Source organism: Arachis duranensis, chromosome 6 (assembly GCF_000817695.3).
Source record: "Arachis duranensis cultivar V14167 chromosome 6, aradu.V14167.gnm2.J7QH, whole genome shotgun sequence".
Taxonomy (NCBI): Eukaryota; Viridiplantae; Streptophyta; class Magnoliopsida; order Fabales; family Fabaceae; genus Arachis; species Arachis duranensis.
This window is the reverse complement of record NC_029777.3, coordinates 27,544,471-27,553,173: the sequence shown is the minus strand read 5'-3', so window position 1 is coordinate 27,553,173 and position 8,703 is coordinate 27,544,471.

Below are 8,703 nucleotides of genomic sequence, written 5' to 3'. Positions count from 1 at the left end.
TTTAGGCTTTCTAGAATAAATTCTCATTTATGGGTTAATTAGCCGTTAATTAACCGGGTTTTACAACAAAGATGGTTTATTAAGCAAAGTTAATTATTTGCATGTTAATTATTACTTTTGCGGCATTCCCATTCCCTACTGAGAACGTGTGGTTTGTTCTCACCCCAAAATCCTCCACCTTTTCAGTGACACAGGTACGAAGATTCAGTTTGAAGCTGCGGGCGATTCTAGAATTTATTTACGAGTTAAGTTTATGACTTGAGATTCTTCCATAGAAGTTCCCTCGCTCTTATTGCTTAACATTTTTATTTTATACAGAGGGATAGGATTTGTATGTGAGTTTTATTTGAAATCTTTTGTATGACAGATATTATTATTAATAATTATGTGATTATTATTACTGGGTGATGCTTGCTATATGATTTTAATTATCAAAAACAATTTTCTGGTATTTTTACTAAAATAAAATCGCGATATCGAACTAAAGGCTCAATAGTAAATAGTTAATAAAGGAAAGCAGGTTGGTAACACCTTACTTTCGGTACGATCATGACGTTCTGGAAGTTGGGTTGTTACAGTAATTCTCCCTAAATTTGTGTTTAAGAGTGAAAACATGCTTTTTAGGCATTTAATTAGCCAATTTTAATTCACTTTAGTTCCATTCGATGCCTTGATATGCTTGTTGAGTGATTTCAGATTCATATGGCAAGTATTGGATGAAAGAAGTGAAGAAAAAAGCATACAAAGTGGAGAATTCATGAAGAAATGAGCATTGGGAGGGTTCATGGCCACGCGCACTCGTCATCCACACGTACGCGTGAGAAGGACATTAATGGACACACGCACACGTCACCCACCCGTACGCGTGAGGAGGAATATTGGCAAGCGACCTCATTATAGTGAAGACGTTGAGGGTGATTTCTGAGCTTTCTAGTCCCAAATCCAACTTGTTTCTAAGCCTATTTGATGCAGAATTGAAGATTGGACAATGTGGGGAGCAATTAGATTAGCTTAGGATCATGTAGGGTAGTTTTCTAAAGAGAGAAGCTCCATCTTTTCTCTAGAATTAGGGTTTTAGGTTAATTTCATCTTAGATTTAGGTTTAATTACTTGTTTTGATTTAGTTTCCTTTACTTTTCCTTGTTGATTTGCTTCAATCTTCTTAGTTTCTTGATGCCAGGGCATCTAGGCCAGTTTCACTAACCTTTTCTTTACTGTTTTAGGGTAGTTTCATGCATTTTCCTAGTGAATAAGGCAAGTTTTGGGTGAAAATACACTTGCACCTTCATTTAAGCAACTATTGTGAATTTTGCATGATTTCATGAGATTTTTGCCAGAATTGCATGAGAATTTGATGATGCATAATCTCATGACTTTAGCTAGAGCTTTGATGCACTTTAATTGCTTGTTTTCAGGACAAATGAAGCATGGAAGAACCACGTTAGCATTCACGTTAACTTAGTTAACGTGACTACAAACGTGGGATGGCAAAGAGCTTGCAACGTTAATGAGAAAAGTGATCACCAATAACGCCTGCGAAGCCATTCATAGCTTACGTTAAGAGCGTGGTACTTAACGTAGAAGAAAAAGAGGACTCCACGTTAACGAGAAACATGAACTCCAATAACATTTCTCCAAAACGTTAGTGGTAAAAGTGAACACCACTAACGTTGGGAAACTAGGCAATGCCCACGTTAAGAGTCATGTTAACTTAGTTAACGTTAACTCTAACGTGGAAGAGGATCAACAACGCCAACGTTAGTGACACTCACTTTTGTCACTAACGTTGGATCATTAGCATTGCCTACGTTAACTCTCACGTTAAGATTGTTAACGTGAGAGTTAACGTGGAGTTGAATTCAAAGAACCATCGTTAGTGACACTCACTTTGTCACTAACGTTGGGAGATGGCTTCATTACTACATTAAGAGCCACGTTAACTTAGTTAACGTGGGTCCTAACATAGGGACTTAAGGCAATTGGAGCGTTAGTGACAAAGGTGAGTGTCACTAACGCTCACGAAGGTGATAGAGACCCACGTTAAGAACTACGTTAGCCAAGCTAACGTGAGATCTAACGTAGGGGCAAGAGGCAAGCAACGTTAATGGGAAAAGTGATTCCCATTAACGTTTGCGAAAAGGGGAACAAGCCAACGTTAATGGGAAAAGTGAGTCCCATTAACGTTGGCCAATGATTGAGTAAGAAACGTTAGAAGTCACGTTAAGATTTCTAACATTGGAATTGACGTGGGTATATAAGGGTGGAACGTTAGTGGAAAAAGTGAATGCCACTAACGTTCTCGCACTCAAAATATTACCCAACGTTAATCTCACTAAATGCCCATGTCTAATTCTTATTTCTTTGCAAGCTGGGCCCACTAAAGATGATAATTGCTTCAATTCAAGGTCCAAAGCCCACATCCAAGATTTGAAGAACTCACTAGAAGATCATGAGGTGTAGTATAAAGAGGAGTAGTTTTGAACTAGAGAGAAGCTTAGCACTTTTGGGAACTACTCTCTGCATATTTACTTTTCTGTACTTCTAGCATGGATTCTTCTTTTCTGCCATTTTTGATTCCTAGAGCAATGAACAACTAAACCCCTTTCATTGGGTTAGGGAGCTCTGTTGTAATTTGATGGATCAATTATAGTTTTCATTCTTCTTCTTCTTTCTTTTCTCTTGATCTTACTGGAAAGCTTTCGATCTTAATTCAATTGGTTAGTTGTCTTGGAAAAGAAACTCTCCATAATTGGATCTCCTTTGAACCTTGGAAAAGGGATGAGGAAATCATGCTAGAAATGCTTTCTCATGTTGGACCAAATTGGGGTTTGGATGGATATTATGGCATTTAATCCTCCCAACACTTTGATTTGGAAATACATGTATAATCAGTGACCACACTTTCATCTCTTCCCATGAGTAATTAAATCAAGCAATTGGACAATTGTTCAAGCTTAGAGAGATTGGATTGCCAAGGAATTGGGATCCAATCACTTAAGATTGCCAAGGAGATTAATGAATGCATTGATTGAGGAAGAGATGAGAATGAACTTGATCCGGAGAATGAAACATCTCCTAAACCCAATGATATCCCCATTTCTGATCTTACCCATTCTATTTACTTTCTGCCATTTAAATTCATGCTCATTATCCCAACTTCCCATTTAAGATTCTGCACTTTAATTTATGTTATTTACTTTCTAGTCATTTAAATTCCTGCATCTCAATCTCAATTCTGTTTAGCTTAACTAGCATATTCTTCTAACTAAAGTTGCTTGACCAATCAATCCCTGTGGGATTCGACCTCACTCTATTGTGAGTTTTACTTGACGACAATTTGGTATACTTGCCGAAGGGAAATTTGTTGAGAGACAAGTTTTCACGCATCAAGTTTATGGCGCCATTGCCGGTGATTGATTTTGAATCAACAATGATTAAGTTAGAAGATTACTAGATTGAGCATTTTTTTATTTCGTTATTCGTTTCTTTTTATTCAGTCAGTTTACCTTAGTTAGTTTTTAATTTCTTCCTTACCCCCTATACCCTCTCTATTTTCTGTTCTCTTTTTCTTAGTTGATCATAATTCAGCTCACTAACCCACTAACTGTTTGATAAATTGCATCACTCACACTAACAATCATTCTAACAAGAATAATCTTCACTATACCTCCTGTTGTGCAATCTGTTTGTTGTATGATAGGGAGAAGAGAAGGAGCTTCAACATCCTTTAATTCAGAACCTGAAAGAACCCTTTGGAGACGACGAAGGGAAACAAGAGGAAAAAGGATTATTGGTGCTGAGGAAGCAGAGGAAGAGTATTTTGAACCCAACATGGAAGAGAATTTGGAGAATAATCATGAAGAAGAAGCTCATAATCATGCTAGAGAAGGCCATGCAAATCGAGCTGGGCAAGAAAGGAGGGTCTTAGGATCCTATATCAACCCTAATCCTGAAAACTGTGGGAGCAGCATTCAGAAACCCACCATACATGCCAACAATTTTGAGCTAAAACCCCAGCTCATCACTTTGGTGCAAAATAATTGCTCATTTGGAGGAGGTGCTCAAGAAGACCCTAGCCAACACTTGACAACCTTCTTGAGGATTTGTGACACGGTGAAGTCCAATGGAGTCCACCCGATGTCTATAGGTTGCTCTTGTTCCCCTTTTCACTCAAGGACAAGGCATCCAAGTGGCTTGAATCCTTTCCAAAGGAGAGCTTGACCAATTAGGAAGAGGTAGTGAACAAGTTTTGGCAAGGTTTTACCCCCCTCAAAGGATCAATAGATTGAGAACTGAAGTGCAGACGTTCAGACAGCAAAATGGGGAGACACTTTATGAAGCTTGGGAAAGGTTCAAGGATCTAACAAGGAGATGCCCACCAGAGATATTTAATGAGTGGGTTTAACTTCACATCTTCTATGAAGGTCTTTCCTATGAGTCAAAGAAGGCTGTGAATCATTCATCAGGAGGCTCTTTAAACAAGAAGGAAACCATTGAAGAAGCCATAGATGTCATTGAAATAGTTGCTGAGAATGACTACTTATATGCCTCTGAAAGAAGTAACACTAGAGGAGTAATAGAGCTGAACCACATGGATGCACTGTTAGCCCAAAACAAGATGATCACCAAGCAGCTAGCAGATCTTACCAAGAAGGTGGAAGAGAACCAAGTTACAGCAGCCATCACCTCATCACCAACTCAAGAAGGAGTAAACATAGGAGAAGAAGGTGACTGGGAGCAAGCCAACTATGTGGGAAACTCACCTAGACAAGTCCATGATCCATACTCCAAAACTTACAACTCTGGATGGAGGAATCACCCGAACTTTGGATGGGAAAATCAACATGACCAAGGGCAAGATCAGAGACGCCACAACTTCAACTCCAACACAATGCTACTCATCAAAACACCTCACAGAGATATTACCAACATCCATCTAATCAACCTTCTCAATCACCTAATCTCAACCCACCATCATTAACAGATGATAGGCTTTTAAAGATTGAAGCTCTACTTGAAAACATATGCAAAGAAATCCAAGATAACAAAGTGTTTAAGGAAGAAGTGCGAGTTAATATCAAGAACCAAGGAGAAAATATCAAGAGATTGGAGTCCCAAGTAGGGTACCTATCTCAACAAATTCCCAAACCCACTGATGGATTCCCCAGTGATACAGAGAAGAATCCAAGAGGAGAAACAAAGAAAGTGAGATGGGAGGAATGCAAAATGATAACCACAAGTGATGAGGGGAGTATGAATGGAGTAGAACACCTTCAAAATAACCAAAAGGAAAGCCAGGAGGAAGGAAGCTATGCAACTCAGCTTACACCCAAGGAAGAGCTAAAGAAGAAGGAGGTAGTGAACCCATATGCACCTTTTCCCCACAAGCTTAAAGGTGGTGTAGCAGGGAGAATGTACTCAAGGTTCCTTGATATGTTTGCATCTCTAGATGTAAATATACCATTCATTAAAGCCCTCTAATAGATGCCTTTCTACAACAAGTATATAAAGGAGCTACTAGCTAGAAAAAGTCCATTGAAGGGTGGATAAACAATCAAGATGAACAGAGATTGTAGTGCTCTCATTCAACCAGGGCCACCCACAAAGAAGGAGGATCCAAGGAGTTTCCACATCCCTTGTACCATAGGAGAAACAATGATTGACAAAGGGCTTTGTGACTTGGGAGCAAGCATCAACCTAATGCCTCTCTCCCTCATGAAGAAGCTTCAAATCAATGAACTAACTCCTACTGATGTAATTATCAGATTGGCTGACAAAACTCAAAAACAAGCATTAGGGGTGGTTGAAAATGTGCTGGTGAAGGTTGGGAGCTACTATCTTCCACAGATTTTGTTGTTCTGGAAATGGATGAGAATCCTATTTACCCCATCATTTTGGGAAGACCATTCCTAGCCACAGCTAGAGCACTCATAGATGTAGAACAAGGAGAGTTAGTATTGAGAATACATGATGAGCAGCTCACTTTCAATGTTTTCAACCTCTCACAAGAAACAGATCATGAAGACAATAAGTTGATGGAGGAGCCAAACAAGGAAGCACAAACAACACAATTGGAAGCCCCATTAGTTGGGAAGCCATATAGTCAAGAAGAACCATGTTCAAAGATGATCCAAGGGGAACCAGAACCATCAGAGTCATGCAAGATCAATAACAAGAATCCACTAGAGAAAGAATCCATAGAAAATAAGACAACATCAATGGAAACAAAAAAGAAAGTTCCAAGGAGATGGAGAAGCAGAAAGATACCTACAGAAGATTTTTTCCCAGCAAACGAACTCCTCAACAATTCCGCTGGTGGCAAACACACTGCAAGAGGGGAGGATTTCAAACACCACCAACCACCTTGACAAGGGACAACCGTCAAGCTAATGACGTTAAAGAAGCACTTCATGGGAGGCAACCCATGTTCTATGCTCTTCTTTTAATTCTCTAATAATAGTAACAACAATTTCCATGGAATTTCAATTCAACTTTGACAACTAATATAAAGTTTCTCTACATGCAACGTATAGTACATGATAAGTTTGGTGTTCAAACACATCAATTGAGGTTTGAACACACCCTATAAGGAAAATTCATTTCCCAAACTTATTGCACCATGTGATAAAAAACAAGTTGGGTGTACTAACGTGCATGCTTGAGAAGCTTAATAATTGATTGAGTTGCATCTATGGAAAGCAAAAAAAAAAAAATCTTGTAAGTTCATATTTTTTTCCCACAAAAAATTTCAAATAACCCATAGCATTTTCTTTTCGTATGTAGGGAATCAAAAAGGACGTTGATGGCACCTGATAGGACAATTGAGGAAGGGAAATTCGGCCACTACACCAAGGGAATTTCACACTTGTCCTCACAGGGAATGTCCTTGGAAGTGTTGCCATGCAACATTGAGAGTGGACAATCTTGAGGACCGGACTAAAACCCCTTGGGAAGTAGTGTCTTGAAAGGATGAGAAAGAGTCATCTTGAAACCCAAATTACTCACTTCATAAATATGATGATCCTTGTACTCACCTTGCACCAAACCCCAACCGTTCACCATCAAGACCGTGCAATTGATCTACACCATTCAACTACCACCACCCATCTATATAAAGAACCTTCACCAATCCAGCCTCTCTCAAAGATTTATCAAACGCATCTCTTCTCCTTTTTCTCAAAACACATTCCTTCAAGACTCATTCTACCTTAACTCAACCGAACTCCATCTTCAACCCTTTAACCTTTACTATTCAATTCTTAATCATGGCAGCATCAAGCTTCAAGAGGCGAAGGGGAAAGGAACCAATGGAGTAGTCCTCCTTCGACACCGGGAGATTCAAGACAGCCTTCCATGAGATCGAGTTCGAGCGAATAAAGGACAAGAAGATACTGCCTGAATCAACCTTCCAGTTCGATGAAGATGAGTGTTGGTGCACGAAACTGCAATCACACTTTTGCAATTCCGCACAACTAACCAGCAAGTGCACTGGGTCGTCCAAGTAATACCTTACGTGAGTAAGGGTCGATCCCACGGAGATTGTCGGCTTGAAGCAAGCTATGGTTATCTTGTAATCTTAGTCAAGATATCAATAATTATCAGGGTTGATTGTGAAAAGTAAAAGAACATGAAATAAGTACTTATTTTGCAGTAATGGAGAACAGGTTCAGGTTTTGGAGATGCTCTACCTTCTGAATCTCTGCTTTCCTACTGTCTTCTTCTTCAAGCACGCAAGACTCCTTCCATGGCAAGCTGTATGTAGGGTTTCACCGTTGTCAATGGCTACCTCCCATCCTCTCAGTGAAAATGTTCAACGCCGGCTATCCATCTGTCGGTTCTCAATCAGGCCGGAATAGAATCCAGTGATTCTTTTGCGTCTGTCACTAACGCCTAGCCTTCAGGAGTTTGAAGCTCGTCACAGTCATTCAATTATTGAATCCTACTCAGAACACCACAGACAAGGTTTAGACCTTCCGGATTCTCTTGAATGCCGCCATCAATTCTAGCTTATACCACGAAGATTCTGATTAAGGAATCCAAGAGATATCTACTCAATCTAAGGTAGAACGGAGGTGGTTGTCAGGCACACGTTCATAGTTGAGAATGATGACGAGTGTCACGGATCATCACATTCATCAGGTTTGAGAACAAGTGATATCTTAGAATGGAAGCAAGCATGATTGAATGAAAAATAGTAGTAATTGCATTAATCCATCAAGACAAAGCAGAGCTCCTCACCCCCAACCATGGGGTTTAGAGACTCATGCTGTAGAAGATACAATGAGAAACGTGTAAAGTGTCATGAGGTGTAGATACAATGTCAAAAGATCCTATTAATAGTGAACTAGTAACCTAAGGTATACAGAAATGAGTAAATGACGTAAAAATCCACTTCCGGGGTCCACTTGGTCTGTGCTTGGGCTGAGCATTGAAGCTTTTATGTGTAGAGACTTTTTCTGGAGTTAAACGCCAGCTTTTATGCCAGTTTGGGCGTTTAACTCCAATTCTTATGCCAGTTCCAGCGTTAAACGCTGGGAATTCTGAATCTGATTTGCAACGCCGGTTTGGGCCATCAAATCTCGGGCAAAGTATAGACTATTATATATTGATGGAAAGCCCAAGATGTCTACTTTCCAACGCCGTTGAGAGCGCGCCAATTGGGCTTCTGTAGCTCCAGAAAATCCACTTCGAGTGCAAAGAGGT